We start from the raw sequence: 18,624 nt of genomic DNA, 5'->3' as shown, positions 1-18,624 counted from the left end.
TATGACCAGATAACAGGTCGTCAGGAACCTCATCAGGCACCAAACCTTCCTCAGACCCTTCCTCCACCTCAGAAATATAATCCAGAGGCTGGAACAAATCCCTGGAAGAGGGCACAGAAAAAGGCTCAAATACAGGCCTTACTGACTTCTTCAGGGCCTTCCTCTGAGTTTCCACCGACACACAGGGTACCTCTGGTAAAAGTCTCCACAAAAGGCGTTGAGGGCATCGACGGATTCAGCGTCGAGCGTGGTGCCGATGGCTTCAACACAGGCCTCGAGGACGGACCAAGCATGTCCTTCGACGGCCTCGGGGCCGATGGCGTCGACTTCCTTGGAGGCGGAGCCTCGAGAGAGTCCCTCGACGGACATGGCGCTGATGGCGTCGACGTCTTCTTAGAAGACCTCACAGGATCCACCGGTCTCGAGGGCATCGAGGACCGGGACCTGGAGCAGGCATGGCCAGAGCGATCCACCTTGTCCGATCGGGACCTCGAAGGCTCCCGATGATCGCGCCGACCGCCCAAGCCCGAAGGCGTGCAAGCGGTGGCCCTAGCACGTTCCCTGCTGGCTTCTTTCGAAGGCGCGGACGGAACGGAGCCCTGCGATTGGAAAATCGCCATCATCTCTGTACGAAATGCATCCCATTCCGCAGGAGAAGAATGCTTATTGGGACAAGCAACCTGCCGACGGGCGGAGTCCTCGGAGGAGGACGGGGAAGGCGACCGGTGACGGCGCTTCGGCGAAGGCCTCGAAGAGGCGGAGGAATGGCAGGAACCACTCCGGGACCGAGACCCCCTGGACTTACGCCGACGACGCGGAGAGTCGCCTCTCGAATCGTCGGTCGAAAGCCCAGCGGATTTCGACTTTCGGGGCTTGGAAACCCTACCAACAGAAAGTTTCTTCTTCCGTAACCACAAGGCCTTCGATGTTAACGACTGGCAACCGTCACAGTCATCTGTGCCGTGGTCCTCACCGAGGCATCAGAGGCAGGCGTCGTGCGGGTCCGTAAGTGACATCTTGGAACCGCAGTGCCGACACTTCTTGAATCCCGACCGCGGGGTAGAAGAAGACAAAGACATGATATCTTCACAAACCAACAAGTTCGAAGAACCGATAGAAGTACTCAGAAGAACCGAGGTGCGCCGAGATCTCCGAAGCAAACACGTTCGCGGAAAAAACGGAACTGAGGCTATGGGCGTCGTTCGTCCTACTTATAACATCCGGTGACGTCGGCTTGACGCAGGCCCTCGAGGACAGCGTATCGACATCATCGATGCAGGATGCAGACACCGAAAATTTGCCGAAGCAGCACAGCTGTGGTGATTATCTGTCATAGATGTGGAATACGTCGGAGGAACAAATTCCCTCAAATGTAATATTGAGACTGTGGAAGACTTGCACATACCCAAGCAATTAGGTCCGCAGTTTGGGCAGGCAATATGGATATTTGTTTCTTCCTATGGAATAATGAAATCAAATATATTGATTTAAGAAAAAAATGATTTAAAAGCCAATTTAAAAAGTAAGTTTTGCCAAACTATAGCTAAGCCAAAAATGCAACATTAGGCTTCCCAAGAAAAGGGTGCTCATGCAACTCACAACTTGCTCATGGATTATATACATGAATACACCAGTATTTATCTATTTTGAAGATTTAGAAGCACATTATTGAGGCATATGGTGGCAGCAGCTATAAACATAGGATTATACCATACTATATGGTGACTATGATATGATATATGTCATTTATAACACGCCTGTACTCAAGTGTTTCTAGGCACGATAAGACAGGGGAGGGAAGACCGAGGCAGGACAAGACACACGATCTTACTAGGCCTTCTGTCATTCAGATCGTACAAGTGTGACAACTCAACGTACAGGGAGAAGGGATAGGAGGAAGTGCCAGGGATAGGGAATGGGTAAGAGCAATCAGGGCAGCATTGCTCTGAATAAGTACAGAGAGGACAGAGCGGCTCTGGGGAAGTCCAAGGAGGCAGGGGACTGTATAGATTACAGTTACAGCCCGTAAGTGCGCGGTAGGCCCGGAGGCAGAGCAGGGGAGACTGATCACGGAGGAGCCTGATACCCAGTGAGACTCTGAGGGTAGCCATGCAACCAGTCAGCACAGCAGACAGGTAGGTCAGCAGGGGAGGGAAGAGTGAGAGGGAGAAAGCAGAGGAGAAAAGGAAAGTCTTGAGCTGCTACCAGAACTTTGGGTGATCTGGCTCATGTTTCAGAGGAGCAGGGAGGCCATTCCAGAGGGAGGCACCTACAGAGGAGAGAGATCTACCCCCCACTCTCTGCCTGGAGAAGCGTCTGACCCTCAAGAGAGCTGGAGGTAGCTGAGAGAAGGGCTTGAGAAGGACGCTATTTTGGAAGAGAGAGTTGGATGTAGTGCAGGCCCTGGCCCCAGAATGCTTTGTGGATGATGCAGAAAGTCTTGAACTTGATCCTTGCAGCCACTTTGAGCAAGTTGAGAGATTTCAGCGCTGGACAGATACAGTCCCTGGGCTTGAGGCCAAGGATAAGTCTTGAAGTACGGAGAGCAGAGGAAGGCAGATTGAGAAAGAGGCTGTTGCAGTCATCAGCCTAGAGAGAACCAGGGCTTTGGAGACAGTGAGCTTAGGTGGGAAAGTGAGAAAGGGAAGGATACCTCTGAGAAGGTGCAGCTGGTAGTGGGCCTTCTTGGCAAGGTCCGTCATGTGAGGAGAGAAGATAAGAGAAGGAGAGAGTGGAGGCGAAGATGACACCAAGGTTTTTTGCCTCACAGGAAGGCAAAGGAAGAGGGCACAAGGAGGGAGGTCAGAGTGAGAGAGGGAAAGCAGTAGCAGGGATCCCAATGAGAAGGATCTCTGTCTTACTGTTATTAAGGCAGAGTTCGTTGGAGGTGTACCATTCCTGAATCGCAGATAGACAGTCAGGAATGAGCGAGAGAGAGAGAGAGAGAGAGAGAGAGGGAGAGGGAGGAGAGGAGAGGAGGATGAGGGTAGCCTGAAAGAGAGCCAAGTGTCATCCGCATTACACTGAAAGTTAGAGGAGAAGGTAGAGATCAGGTGGGCCAAAGAGGCCAAGTAGACATTGAAGAGCCAGGGTGTGAGGATAGAGCCTTGAGGAACACCACATGTGGAGAGAGATGTGGTGGATAGAAAAGACCCAAGTTGGACCGTGGATTGTCGGTCCAGGAAGTAGGAGGTCAACCACTTCAGGGCCTTATCCGTGAGGCCCAGTTTTTATCACAGAGTCAATTGATCAGGATGTCGAGTTTGACCGTGTCCAAAAGCAGAGGAAAGCTCAAAGAGGATGAGGACAGAAGGAAGGCTGGGGTCAAGATTAGAGAGCAGATCTAGCTGGGTGTTCAGGAGAGCAGTTTCCGTGCCTCTGGCTGCTCTGAATCCAGACTGTTGGTCATGAAGACAACCAACAGATTCAGAGTAAGCTGGGAGATGGCCAGCTTTTCCGGGAGTTTTCCCAGGAAACGAGGGTTAGAGATCAGGCAATAGTTTGCCAGACAGGTGTGATCGGCTGAAGGATTTTTAACGATGGATGCACAGGGGAGTGCATGAGGAAAGAGGGGAAAGTTCCAGTGGCGAAAGAGTGATTTGAAAAATCAGCCAAGGCTGGACCGAGGGTGTCAATGTGGTCCTTGATGGTTCTGGAGGAGCAGGGGAGCAACTGTTTGGACACTTTCATATATCAGACTTGTCTAGAAACATTGTCAGGTGTTGTCAGAGAGAAAGAGTAGAATGGAGGTGGAGAGGGAGGGGTGGCCAGACGGGGGCTTAGAGAGGTAGAGGAAGAAGGGAGCGAGGACAGAATGTCCTGGTTTTAGTGGTGAAGTGAGAAGACAGAGCCGTGCAGAGTGCCTGGGAGGGAACAGGAGAGGTGGAGACTGCAGAAGGATTGGCCAGCTCCTTGCAGATTTTGAAGAGTTTGGCCATGTTGCTAGAGGCCACAGAGACGCAGGCTTGGATGTGGACTCTCTTCTTGGATAGGACAGAGTCTGTATTGACTTTGGAGCGGACGGCAGGCCAGACTGTGAGAGGATGCACCCAAAGCCCTCCACGTCCTCCCAGACATCCTGCACTTGCGTTTCAACAAGGCGAGGTCAGAGTTATACCAAGAGTTGCACTTGGAGGTAGGCTTCAGAGGGATTCTCATGACAGCGGCAAGGATGTTCAGAGTGTTGGAGATAGAAAGATGCAGGTTGGAGAGGGCTGTGTCAGAGTGCGAGTCAGCTGCAGAAGTAGGAGGAGCAGAGAAAGTAGTGGCAAAGGCACCCACTGACACACACTTAATGGGCCGAATGACCGAGAAGGTAGGTGGCAGTGTTTGGGTGGGCTTTGCCTGAGGGACAGAGTTTCAGGTGAGAGGAAAGCAGAAAGTGGTCAGTCCAAGAGAGATGAGTGGTGAGAGGGTTAGGGAGGGGGATGTCTGAGGAGATCAGAACATCCAAGGTGTGTCTGGCAGAGTGTGTTAGACCAGAGGGTAAAATGGAGAAAGAGAGCGAGAGAGAGAGAGAGAGAGAGTTGCAGAATAGCCCAGAGGAGGGATTGGAAGCATCCAGGTGGATCTTGAGGTCTCTGAAGAGGAGAAGTTGAGAGGTAGAGGCAAGGAGAGAAGAGGAAAGGTCAGCCCGCACTAAGAGGACCAGGTCTAAGAGGACCAGGCATTCAAAGGCGGAGTAGGCCTGCGTAGGAACGGCAGAAGCAGGGACCAACTCCAGAAAGATCAAGGCCACGCCTCCTTCGGCATATGTATGGCATTTCATGGAATTATCGGGGCATTTGTGGCTGAAATTGACATAACTGCAAAATATATTGGCTTGTTTTTTCTGGACAAAAAAATGAGAGCCAAGGACTCTTTCAGATTCTAAATGAATCTGCCTAGTAATTATCAGTCAATGCACTTGCAGCATATTCAAAACAATGCATGGAAACATACTTCTCTTTAGATATATAATAATTCCTTTCGGTTAAACAGGATTGCTTCAAATCACTTGCTTCAACTCGCTTAGCTCAGCTTTATAGCAATCTATATTGCTCACTGTTACATTTACCTGCCACACTAACTTTGCATTTTGAACTAGTTAAGGTCTGCTTTAGTGGTCTCTGGTGAACACCACAATCTGATTGCAAGGGATTACTCATATTATGGAGTGTAAGGGTGCAGAAGGAGGAGACTGACACACAGGTGGCATGATTGTTGGTGTAAACGTGTATGTAATCAAATTAAGGAGGAAACCTATTTCTCCCTAACTCTAAGAGGGGTTTCCCTGCCTCAACTAAGGAACTAAGGATTCGGTTAGAATGTCCAAGTAAATGAAAAGAGTTCACCGTTGTGTGTCAAAATGCCTACTTCTGTCCCTCACACTTCTAACTATACTAAAGAGGTAGTGGATCTTTTGGGTCCAGAAGAATGTCTCCCTTCTTCTGGACAATGGACTATAGATCCGGTTGCAGGTGGGAACTTCACCAGAGAGAATGATCCCCTTCCCCAGGTCTCAGTTCCTTTCCAAGATACAAAACAAAGTTCCAGCTTGTAATGCTGTAAAGTTCCAACTCAAACATCATTCCCCAGGCTTTCTTCTGCTTGGCTTCATGGTACACCAAACCAGGGCGTATGGCTTTCTTCCCCTGATGTGTATTGGCTTCCCGGTGCACAACACCAGGGAGTATGGCTTCCTTCCCCTGGTCTCTCTTGGCTTGCAGTTTCACTGTATTAAGGGGAATGACTTCATTCCGTGGGCCCTTCTCATGCCATTTACCACAGTTCACAAATGCAGGGGGAATGACTCCCTTTCCCAAGCCCTTCTCAGGCTCTTTGTCACAGTTCCCGAAGGCTGGGGGAATAACTCCCTGCCCCAGACCCTTCTCAGGCTTCTTATTTTAGGTGCAGGTCCCAGACCTGTGTCAGCAAACCTGGTTTACTTCCTTGCCAGGTACTGCAGCGAGGAAAAGAGTTTTTGATGACATCTTTCTTCTGTTGAGGGTCCCAGACTCATCTCCTTTTCATATCTTGTTGGTGCTATACCTGGTTCACTATCCTGCCAGGTAGCATTGTGTCTCAGATTACTAAAGCAGTCTCTAAAGTTATGGGTCACAACCTGGATTCCGGGCTTCTCTTGCCCTCTTCCCTTCCCCCGAAAGCCCTTGTAGATTGTGGGTCTCTGTCGGGTCTTGTTCACCAGTTAGAAACACTTCTGTTGCTCCGCTAGGCTTCTCACACACTCTCTTTGCTTGCGCCAATACTGTGGGCTGCTCCTCAGCGTTTGGTGCTGGGCGGGTGGCAAGTATCTCCACGGCTGCGCGGTCTGACAGCTCCGTTCTGTCGGGCTACCACTCTTCCAGCTCTGCGGTCGGCCAGGCTACTGCAGACCAGGTAGGGACGCCTTGTCTCCCGTCCTGGTCAGTGGCTTCCTCTCGGTTCCATGCTGGATGCTCACGGATCCTCCTGGGAGGGTCTGACTCTGCTTGGTTTTCCCTCTTCTGTTTTGTATTGGCTTTGGCCAATCGGAACTCTTGAAACACTAGACTGCTCCATAAGGTTTTGAAGATCGCGCTTTATGCCTCTGCACCTCCTCTCATCCCAGTATTTCCCTGAGAGCTTTCTCTAAGGTGGAGCTGACTCTTTCGTCTCAATAGTGCTACTACTATGTACTTCAGATGGCAAGGTAAAGGAGGGTTAGGTGAGGGGGATTGATGGTCCCCATGATCCTCCGCTTAATACCACCCCCCAGGAGGAATATCGGGTAGCTGCCTCACCTCCCTGGCCTCATGAGAAAGGGCTCTCCCTCTGGGAGAAAAGACAACATCCAAGGATTTGTCACAGAAGGCTAGAAGCTCTTAAAACCTGCAAACCCTGCAGTGACAGATTTTGTCATCTGTGAGAGTGAAAAGCCTGGCTTTTAAAATTTGTATTACATAAAATGATGCATGTTATTATGTCTCAGAAAAGGAGGTATGGTAAACAGGCCCCCGTTTTCATAAAATGTTCCATGCAAATATTATAGCGCACACATGTGCCTTTATTGAGACTGCCTTCCAATGCCCTCAGCAGAGCCCTGCAGTGGCACAGGGCTTGTTCAAAGGCCAGATGTGCATTTCTGAATGGTGCTGGAAACCTAAAATCCAGCAGGGGTGGCCAACTCCACTTATCTTAATTATAATAGTTGTATGTCTTAGTCAGTCTGGTGGCATGTACATCGTTAAGTATAATGTGAGGGGTCCGAAATGAGAGGCTGACGCACATTTTTTTGTAGTCTCAGTGTTATACATTTTATTTAAAAGAAATGGATTGGAAAAGAACCTTTCTACACCTATCCTAAGTATGGAGGTTCCCTACCTAAGAAACTAAAACTAAGAATCAGTTGGTGTCACATAGTTAGTAACTTAGAAACCGTCCTTGTGTCCAAAGCCTTCTAAACTGACCCTCACACTAGAAACAAACAACTGGGGATGCAAGGAAATGTCTCTGAGATACGTTTAGTGAAAAGTATTTTCCCAGGAGAAATCCTTGAAACCAGAAGATAGTTCCCTTCCCCTGGATTTTTAGGCAGGGTGGCGAAAGTGTCTCTTTCAAACAAGAGTTTTTTTGTGTCTATCACAAGAGTGTCTCTATATCCAACAGTTCCTTGGGGGTTTTACACTGGATTTAGAATGATCTTGTTCACACGATATATCCCAAAACATTCATCAATGCCTTTGTAGCAAAAGTGTCTTTTTTGAACAACAATGTTTTTATATTGGATTCATGAAGTTCTTGTTCTGTCACCTTAAAGATTTCACTGGTGTACTTTCCAGTTTCCCTGGTAAACATCCTTGCCATGTATTTCGTATCACCGTTAAACTTTTCTTTAAAACTTATGTTGGATTGCCTGGTATACAAATCCTTTTATGAGGCACTTCAGATTCCCTGATATATTTCCCTGCCAGGTACCTTCCCAAGTGTTAAAGATTTGTACAAAAATTTTCAAACACCTAGTGTGTTTGACTGACAGGACCTCTCTTTATGACCTGCTTAGATCCCCTTGTATAATCCCCTACTAGGTATCGTGCCACCATTTTCAGTCTTTCACAATTTCAGTGGGTTTCACAATGGTACTGTCATTTGACAATTGTAGCGGATTGCCTGATATACTCCCCTGCCAGGTATCTTTCCCCCAAATGTCAACTGCCTGCTCTTTACCAGGACTTCTCTATTGGCTTTACTGATGCTTTCAATATATCACATCAGCATCTGCTTTGTTCTGTCCAATGCATTTTCTTAGGGTAATACTTGTTTCAGCTCTCCCTCACATTGACATCTCATGCATATGTCATTATTCAGATTTCGTTTTTGCACTTTTTCTTGTCAGTATTCAACTCCTCTTTCTCTTAAAACTTCATCTAACATTAGGTTTTACCTGTGTTTAAAATTGTCTGAGTTAATTCAGTTGCTTTCTTGTTTGGCGGTATGCCCTGGGGTCCCCAATGGCTCTGGGCTGACTCACCAATGGTTTGTGGCATCCCCAGCTTATGGCGTGCCACTACGGTGAAGCTTCCCTCTCTAGATTGGCTTCCCAGGTGATGCAGGCGTCTCTTCAGCGTTCCTTGCAGCTCTGCGTTTACTCGCTGGCTTCCTTCCATGGCCTGAACCGGAGAACACTGCTTCCTGACTTAACCCTACCTCCATGGGCTTCACTGTGCTTCTCGGTGCTCCTGCGGTCCTTAGAGTATGCTTACCACACTTCTGCTTCTTTTCCCCCACACCGGTGTCTGTAACTCGCTTTCGCAAGCCACCGCATGAATGTGGCAGTCTTCTCCTATGCAGTTCTCTCCCATACAGCCTTTCTGAATGCTGCGGTTGCCATTTTTAAATGTTACGGGCAATTTAGTGTGAATGGAACAACTAGTCCACACTTTGTTCTTTGGACTTTGCTTCTTACCTCCTCTACTTTAGTCTCAGTACTTTAGGCTTTATGGGAGATGAAGGCCATAGATGCAATTGGATTTCCAAAATGATGATGTTCAAAAACTTCACATACAGAAATGTCAGAAACGGAAGATGTTTTCTGTGTGCTGTAAATGTTGGAGGTATGCATGGAGTTTTGTTTAGATTGACATAAGGGAAGGGGTTTTGATTTTCAAGATAAGGGAAAATTGTTGGGTGACAACAGGCCATCAACAACTTGGGTATTATAGGGTCTTCATCAGGGACTGGGGGGCGGGTGGGAATACTGCATCTCATCTAATGGAATAATCCCTTCTCCCCGGTAGTTGTCCCCTTCCCTGTGATCCTCCTTAATATAACCACCCCCAGGACGAGGATCAGGTAGCAGCTTCTGTCCCCTGGCCACATGGGAAGAGGTCACCGCCATCAGTGATGAGTCCATCGGATTCATCACATAATACATGCCTGGTTGTGGAATGGTGACTAGTAAGAACACACAATTATACAGCCATGACAAATAGATATCACACCAATGCAAGCTCTATGAGCAGAGCCCAGCTATGACAGCACTGATGTGTATTAGTGTCTGGTCTGACCTTCTCCACAACTGCCATGTTGAACAATAGTAGGATGCTGTCTTTTTATGCTCCTGCATGAGCGGCAGCACCTTCCTTTCTGGGTTCAGGAACCCGCACCAGAAGGTCTCCTGTGAACCATCCTTCAAAGGCAAAACCGACATGACAAAAAGCCCCACTCACACCAGGGTGCTGACCACTGGAGTCCCTTTGATGTCAGCAGGTGCGGGAAGGGGCGGAATTAGAGGAGCCAGAGGCTAGAGGTGTGCCAACATTTTGGTTTCTGTTAGGGCTCTCTTCCTGGCCCCCCCCAACCCTCCATTTCATGCATGCAAGGCGCTCTGGGTGTGATGCCAGAACACAAAGGGTACTTGTTCCAACAGCCTGGAGTAGACCTTTTTTACAAGAGGCATGCTTTGGACCAATTCAAGGTGACATTTTGCCTTTGCAAGGAAGAGGAACCCCCACCCTTCTTTGGTCTATTTCTTTGATGCATCTTTGGAATCTCTGCAGAACAAACTTTATTCACTGGACCCCTTTTGGGGATACAGTTTATCCCAGAGTCCTCTACCAGGGTGGTGAAGACAGAAGGCATCCATGGCAGAGGCAACCTCTTCCCCTAATCATCTGCAGAGAAACGTAGAAACGTGGGGGTAACTGTTGTGTACCACAGCATCTTGGCTGGCTGTGGCACTGGAATCAGGACCATGCACTGGAGGTGATGTAGCTCCTGTAGGTGCCAGACCACTTCCCGCAGTGGAAGCGCAAACTAAAGGACTATCCTTTACTGGAGATGCCAGATTGGCCCTCCCAGAAACCCTACCTTCCCGAACAGTTGGAAGCTATCATCTCGCTGCCTCGAATTCCGCCATATCCCATCAGGAGCCCGAATCTTTGAACCAATTAGAGGACGACTGTCAGAGGATTGTATCGACTCAAAAGTATCAACATCAGCTTGAGTGCAGCTAAAGCGCAAAGAAGCCCCGCTCGACACAGTGAAGCGCCAGAGACAAGAGTTACAGTTACTGTGTCTCTGGTACACCTTCTGGAACCATACTGCCTTAAGTACCCATTCTCTCAATTTTTCTACAAGAAAATATCCTTGAACATTGACATTGTTACCCATTCCGATTGCCAGAACGCCCCTGCTATGACCCCAGAGTGCCCTTTAAAAGAAGTCTGCATTCTCTACGTTGCTTTACAGGGGTGGGTTTTCCCAGTGTTTTCTTAGTTGTTTGCATTGTATTGCTTGATTAAAGTACCTATATTTTTTACAGAACCTTGACTGGACTTTCTTTTTTTTGTGGACCACTGTACTAAAGCGGTTTGGTTTGCTACTGCCATCAGCTAACACCCCTCTTGAAAATTGTAGACTGCCCTCGGCCCACGTTGGCAGAGGAGGTATATACCTGTTCAGCTGCCCAGTTTTAACCTTTATGACTGGAATCCCTGTTGGTGTAGTAGAAGTGGCGGTCTGAGTAGGCGGTTTAGCCTCGACTCATCCCTGTACTCCTGCAGAGCAGAATACATTTTTATCACACCTGCCCCACCCTGCCACAAAGGCAAGCAGGATACACATGCAGGATTCCTGGTACTCGACCTTTGACGGATTCTTACGAGGCAGTGCAATCACACTAGAGGACAGCCAAGAATGGAGCATTTGTTATCTTTCAGCCTCTAATTACCTGCTGTGCGCACATTAATTGCATTCCCTATTGAATAAGGAAAGGCAGAAAACAAAAACGGAGTCACTGGCGAGTTGTTATTCACACAATTAGTTTAATCTAGCTCGACATTGATTAAATTTGCTTCACTTAACAGATGGAAAACACGGATAATGTTTTTTTTTTATAAATCTCCAAGTAGAATAACACAAATATGTGTGTGTGTATGTATGTATATATATTACAGGCAGCTGCACCATAAACACACAAGGTTATTTCAACGCTATCCGAAGTTACTGCAAGAGACCAATCACCCCAAATCCATATTTCATTATAACGCCAAAGCAAGAAGTCTCCCGAGTTGCCACTCTGGCAAGAAACGACCAGCTCATTCTCGATTCCCAAGCCGTTGGTCGGCTTACGGCTATTGGACCATTCAGTGGCGTCGAGCAATTCAAGACTCCGCAGCAGGACTTGTGGGCGACTGGTGCTTTCCAACTCACTACCTGACATTCAGCGATCATTAAGGAAAACGCTCTCAAGACGAGGCAGCTCAGCGTGAGGCTCGAAAATGAAATTAGGAAAATGCAATTAAACACGAAGACCAAACTATATTGTTCAGTCAAATGTTCACTCTGCTTTTGGTAAATATTTAATGATGAGAACAATGAAAGTGGCACAAATGAAAAGTAAACATTATTTGTTCACCCTTAACCAATGTAACATTAAAAGCATATTCAACATTTAAAAAACGATCTCTAAGATTTATTTAAAAGTTGGTTACTAGAGACGTACCATTTTTATTTTATCAGGCTAACAATTCGGTGGTAAAACAATACAAAAAACAGGGCTATTTTTGCAACGATTCAGTACATTAAACGTACATTGTTTTTGATGGTGTCGATACATTTTTGTTTCTTACTTCAAGTGGTTTAGACAAATTATCCTCCTTTCCTTTGTATTTTAAACTAGATATATGGGGGAGGGGTGGGGGAAATGCTTCTACTAGAGTCTCTCTCACATAAGCAGTTGGCAGTGCTACCATGCAGGGACTGCAAACGCAAATTCTTTTTTCACTTTCATTTACAAGACTGGAACACAATGTCGTTCAATAGGAGCACACCTAATCTAATGGTACTACAGTATGCTATTTCAAACTCTTATGTATATTCCCGGTGCTGGAATACAATCCCTGACACGGAGCTCGTTCAATACATGAACAAAGAAAAAGTGTCTAATTCAACTACGTTACGTTTTAGGTGTTCTAGTTGCATTGACAGCCTGCAAGCACAGCTATCATCCTTCCTCCAAGTCTGTTTACGAGGGATTACATCGATAATCAGTAGGATTAGCACCCACACGTAAATTGGAGTACACTTTGAGCCAATTGAACGTGAGCCACTTCTGAACAGGCACAATTCATGGAAGAACTCTCCCTGGTGGGTGTCCTGGTACACCTTGAATGTATGCCCTTTGTGCTGTCTTCACATTCTGCTAAACAGATTCTCCATATCGTGTTGAGCACGTCCTTTTTACCGATTACTTTGCTCCGCAAGAAAGGGTGTTTCCCCGAAACGCGTAGAGCTTGAAATTTCGCCTCATCACAAGAACATTGTTCATTTTCTTTTTTTCATGATGGCCGCATTTGAAGTCTGTTATTATGTTTATATTCAATTGTTAACCAGAAGCTACTGGATGTATTTATTTTTTGTTGTATTGCTTAAATTTGATTACATATTTGTGAAAGTACAAATAGTGTATTGACTGATTTATTATCAGCTTGAATGGTGTGCAGGGTACGGGAGTGTCTTTAGAATTGGACACTTTTTCTTTGTTCATCATTTACAAGACTGCACATGGTTTTGCTGTGTTTTAGATCAGACAAAAACAAGAGCTATGTTGGACTAAATCTCTAAAATCTGGCCATATAAAATGTGATTGGTCCTGCTGATGGTGAAGCAATGACCTACAAGTTGTACAACTCTATTAGTGATAAAATATAGCCCTCACATTTCAATACACCAAAACATTACTTTACATCTTCATTAAATAAAATACGTATCTGGGTGGCAAACTTCACAAGCTATCACTCCACCTCTTACACACTCTACCTATCCTTCCTCAGATTGGCTTGTCAGGAGTCTACGGTGTAAAAGGATCTCTTGTTTGTTGGCATAATAGAAGTAACCATTTCTAGACAAACTTTCTGACACAGGTATATGTTCACAGATAAACTAGACCAAGGCATGCACTGCTTGATATACCCAAGTGAGTGCTAAAGCAGTTCAACTAAGCATCAGACAATACACGCCAAAGAGCTGTTATAGAGTAGCACCTATCTATCTCCTAAGCTCATCCTCGTCCTTTTAAAAAGTACTGGAGAGCAAGGGGCAAGGACTGGTAAGTGATCATCTGCTTTGTGGGCCATACAAAATGTAATGGAAGCACTGATCAACATCATGCAGTGGTGGGAGGAATTGGTGGTGATTATCATGTGAATGAAATATCAATTTAATCAACGAGCTGTGCTGGGTCAGAAGGATGCATACTCATTTGACTCATTTCACAAGTTTCTTTATTAAAGAAAAGGATGAAGGCATATCTATCCCTATACTATGAGGAGCCCCTACCTAACCAAAACTAAGCTGCTAGTCAGTTGTCAGTGAAAGTCTCCAAAAAAAATAAAAATTCTCTGCCATCCAATCTAATCCAACCTAATAACTAAAAGACAGGAGAATGACTCCCTTCTCCTGGTATATTTACTTGTGAACTTCAGTTAATAGGTTATCCTGAAATAGTTTCTGGAGACTGCTTTTATCAATTCACACAGTTCATTCAGTACTTTGTTTGGATTTCCTCTCTCCTTGCTTTCGTTTTGGATATCTGTTTTTTTCCATTTTCCTAATGACTTTCTTTATGAAGGATACTATTTCTCTTTTCCCCTGGTAGGGTTGTTAACAAGCCTATCCTTTGATACAGTGGAGGTGTAGCTTTCATCTAGAAGGATAGTCTCCCACTCTACCTTGTTAGCACTACCTAGTTGCAAAATTCAAAGCCATTTCTGTTAAGCTTACCTGCTCGCCCAACGCTACTATTAACCTTCACCTCATCTACCGCTCGCCAGGCCCCATCCTTAATTTTAAGGAGGATCTTACTGAAATAATCTCCACTAACATTAAGCCTACCTCCGAGCTCATTACCATGAGGGATTTTAATCTTGGCTCTAATGACCTGGCCGACACAGAGGCCTCAGCCCAACTCAAATCTACATCAGCCCTAGGCTATGTCCAATGTATCCTCAAGCCGATGCATACCCAAGGACGTACCCTTGACTGGCTACTGGACCATGGATGTAATATATCTGTCCAGTCCAACGTCATCCTGCCCATGGCCAGACCATCATATAATCACATACTTCATCCCCACCCCTAGTAGCAGTGTTACAGTTTAAAAGACAAAAATTAACTTTTTACACAAAATATCACATTTTAACAAACAATCCAAATAATCTTAAAATAACAAAATCATCTAATAAGCAATTCAATTAATCAATTCATTAAAATAAAAACAGTAATCCAAAATATTAAAACAGCGCATAATTCCTAGTTCATCATACAATTTAAAATCAAAGTCAATACAAAAGTCAGAATATGTGTCATTCACAATTAAAATCGATATTTTTCAATAATTTAAATTAGAAAGTCAACTGATCAGGAAAAATAATTTCTAAAAATCTCATAGCTTTAATCATCAAAGACACTGGTGGATCTCCAAGCAAAGTTTACCAGAGTTTATCGGACCCTTCAAGTCTTGTGACAGACAGAAGCCTTCCTATGGTATTGTCACGCAAAATATTAAATTTAAAACATATAATTACCAAATGGTATAGGGTTTCAGTTTTCCTATGACAGAGCAGACATAACCTCTCAGATCTAGGAATATTTTCTCTAGCGCCTTTTACCTCACATGTGGCAAATAAATGTAGCTTCAAATAAAGCCACACGCGCCTACATTTTGTAGAGGGATATTTTTGCAAAGTGCCATTCATTACCCCTCTAGATCTTATATCATAGATAAAGTGCTCAAACGCCATGTATGTTGACAACAGCCTCCTATTCTCAGTCCAATCCAAATCGAACAGGCACTTCTTGGCTGCATTAAGTCTACACACAAGCATTTCCTCTGAAATACCTCCCTTTGCCATAATCATAATACACCTTTTAGCCAAGTCCGACAGAGGTTTACAGGCATCTAACAACAATCAACGTTGCAATTCCACAAACAAAGCCACCTGGCAGCGCAAGTAAGCTGCTAGATAATTGCAAGCTTCTCCAGTCGATCATGGCTTGGATTGATGTTATGCCTAATAGATGTCTTATTGCAGGCAGTGGGGTACCCTGTGGGAAAGGGAGCACCCTGTGGCAAAGCTTGCCCTCAAACTGCGACCAGGCCCCATTGGCATTTGCCACTTCCGCACCATGTATTACACTAGGAATACTTTCTTAAAGATAGAATTTCAAAACAGGCAGAAGAAAAAAAACAAAAAAAATCGATGTTATTTCCTATGAAGTTGGGCTATTGATTGTAATATTGCGGTCTTGCTAGGTGACCATTGTTTGTGTTTACTAGTGTTACAGATCTTAGTTTCCAGATATCTTGTTTTAATCCCTGTCCATTGATCGACCAATAACATTTCTTTCTCAATGTATTAAAAACGAGAATTTTAGATTTTGCAACAATTATTTCCAGGCCCACACTCTTAAAAAACGAATTAGTTGCCAATAGTGCTCTCTGAAGACTTATTTGTGTGTAGTCAAATAAAATAGAACCATCTGCATAAAAAAAGGTTCCCATTCTTGGAGGGTAGGTGTTAATTTCTTCAAAAGACAATCACATATCAACAATATAAGCATTAAAGAGGAAAAGGCCAAAATGCATTCCTGACGTAGGCTCCTCTCACTGCGTATCCAACCTGAAGTATTTCCAACAGCATCCAATCTCACTTTTAATCTAGTCCCAGAGTGAAGAGCCTTCAGTATGTCAAGCAATGCAGGGGGACACACCTGAGATTTTAACTTTGACCACAACAGGCGCCAGTTCATGCAAACAAACGCCTGTCTAATATCCAGAAAGGTGACAAAAATCTGTCTTTTGGTTACCCGGGCCTGCGTCATCAAGAGTGATATAATAGGAAGATTGAGGGAGTATTTACCCCTTTCTTTTCTTAATACTGGATTGGTATGCATCACTACACAAAGGCACACTTTGCTTGAGTAAATAGTTCAAAATCAAAGTGGAAAACATGTTATACGACCAATCCAATAATGAAATGGGTTACTAATTTACCGGATCCAACCTATCTCCCGTTTTATGGATAAGCACAATTATAGTATCTGTCCAAGAGGCGGGATTGGCATTTGTTTCTTTAATATTGTGAAACAACTCTGAGCGTAACCAAGACCATAGGTCTGGATCTGATGTTAAAGTGAAATTGGAGAGGCCATCAGGTTCAGGCGCATTCAAACTTTTTGACTTGATAATTGCCCATAAACCTCACCCAAACTAATGTCAATAAAATTTGGATTAAGTGGATATAACTTTCGATCTTCCTTTGACTCACTTAGCTCCACGGGCACCTCACCAAAAAGGTCAGTAAAAAACTCTACCCAGACATTACTCGCAATTGGGTTAGCCTGCACAGATCTCGGGAAATGTCTTTCTTTGACCAAAGACCAACAAGACGAGCTGTTTTTCGCATTTAAGGCAGACAGCATTTTTCCATCACGCTGGTATTTTAAATGCCTTTTAGCCTTCCTTTGATTCAAGTAGTCTTGTTTTATTTTTTTTAACAAGGGAAAGCCAATACTCCCAATTTTCCGAATAAGTCTAAATTGTCATCTAAACTGTTTTCACGCGCACAAACATCAGCCCTACTATCATGGCACGCAGTATACGTAACCTCACTAAGGTTTGCATCCTCCCCTTGCTCAGCCATCCTTTGCATACCATCCAAGACACTGCCGCCTTGGTTGACCACTACAATACAGTAGTAGGCAAAGTAGTTGACTCCCTGGCTCCCCTCAGAGCCTGTAAAGGCAAAAAGTGATTCTCCTTGACTTGTCTTGCTATCACTGAAATATATTCTTCTCATTTACAAGGATGAGCACAAGTCTTCCATTCTTGCTGGTTTCATTGGCTTTTAACATTATAGTCTCTTTATTTCGACTGAGACGAGTATGAGCATGAGCATTCAAATTGTTATTCTCATTCACTTTTCTCAACATTAATAGGATATGTTCTCCTCCTTCACTGGGATGAGTATGAGCCTTCGGGGATCAACGGTGCGGAAGCTGCTGCCTGCTTTCTCACTGCATTTTGCCCTGGAGGGCCACCGTACGCTGATGAGGGAGATCACGCCCCCTTTTTCTTTATAATCATCTGCAGCACCCACAGGGCCGAAACCTGTGGGGATTAAGGGTGCAGGATTTGTGCTCTCGCAAGGAGTTCTGTGAAAGCAGGGTGAGTGGAGTGAGCGACCCTCAGACCGGGTGAGGAGACTATACCTCGGACCCAAGCCTTGCACCATGTTGAGTACAGTAATTGAGGAACCTTAACCCTAAGCATTTCACAAGATGAGAGTAAGAGTGGAGGAGGTTGGGTTGGAGGCTGGGAGCCGAAATGACTGTCGTTTCGACTTCATTGTGTAGGTCACTTTGAACATCTCCATTGGAGGTGTTGAGTTCTTTCTCACCTCCCTACGCCCCCTCATCTCCACTCCAAATAGCCCACTTCTTGCCAACCATGCAAGCTTGTCCTGAGCCCAAAGGCAAGATTCTATCTGTGAGATGCAAATTGAGAATCTGCCCCCCTCGTCATGGCGTGGAGTGTGATATTGACACCGCCTCTGCAGATAAAGTTTGCAGCCTCCTTAAATTTGCAGGAGAGGCGTATTCCCTCATCAAAGGAATACACCAGTTTTTAGGGTCCAACCAAGATGGTTTGGGGGTTGGGGGGTTAAATAAACTTGGAGCTCACCATGGGGGCGACATAGATAACGGCTTGGTGGGGCCTGATCAGTGTATGGCCAGAAGAAAATCTCATTGTCAAAAACCAAGACGATTTAATTACAAATGAAGGTCTGTTGATTGCCTTAGGACCTTCTACTTGCCTAGATAAAGACAAGGCCACTGAGAAAGATGCCCACGGTGGAACTGGAACTTTGCTATCAAATATGGCAGAATTGTCCTTGTATGATAAACTCTCTGTCGCCCTCCCGGTTCACACCAATATGACAATTTTTCAACCCACACCACTGCTGACCAGCATCAGCGGTGGTAGATGCCAGCCCAGCCCCTCCTACCAGCCTATCAGCAACCATCCCTTTTGGATTCAGGGTGGGGACCTGCCATTCGACACTATTCATAAGAGCAATTGCTTTGTTCTAGAGTATCTGTCCG

The 18,624-nt window shown here is 45.3% G+C and overlaps 1 protein-coding gene across 1 annotated transcript in view; it reads right to left on the bottom strand.

Annotated features, from left to right (window-relative positions):
• SEC23A (SEC23 homolog A, COPII coat complex component) overlaps positions 1-18,624 on the bottom strand; it is a 1,668,754-nt gene that overhangs the window by 452,589 nt on the left and 1,197,541 nt on the right. The gene's annotated exons all lie outside the window — the stretch shown is intronic.

Source organism: Ambystoma mexicanum, chromosome 14 (genome assembly GCF_040938575.1).
Source record: "Ambystoma mexicanum isolate Mex_15411 chromosome 14, UKY_AmexF1_1, whole genome shotgun sequence".
Lineage (NCBI taxonomy): Eukaryota > Metazoa > Chordata > Amphibia > Caudata > Ambystomatidae > Ambystoma > Ambystoma mexicanum.
This window is presented reverse-complemented; position numbering and strand designations above follow the sequence as displayed.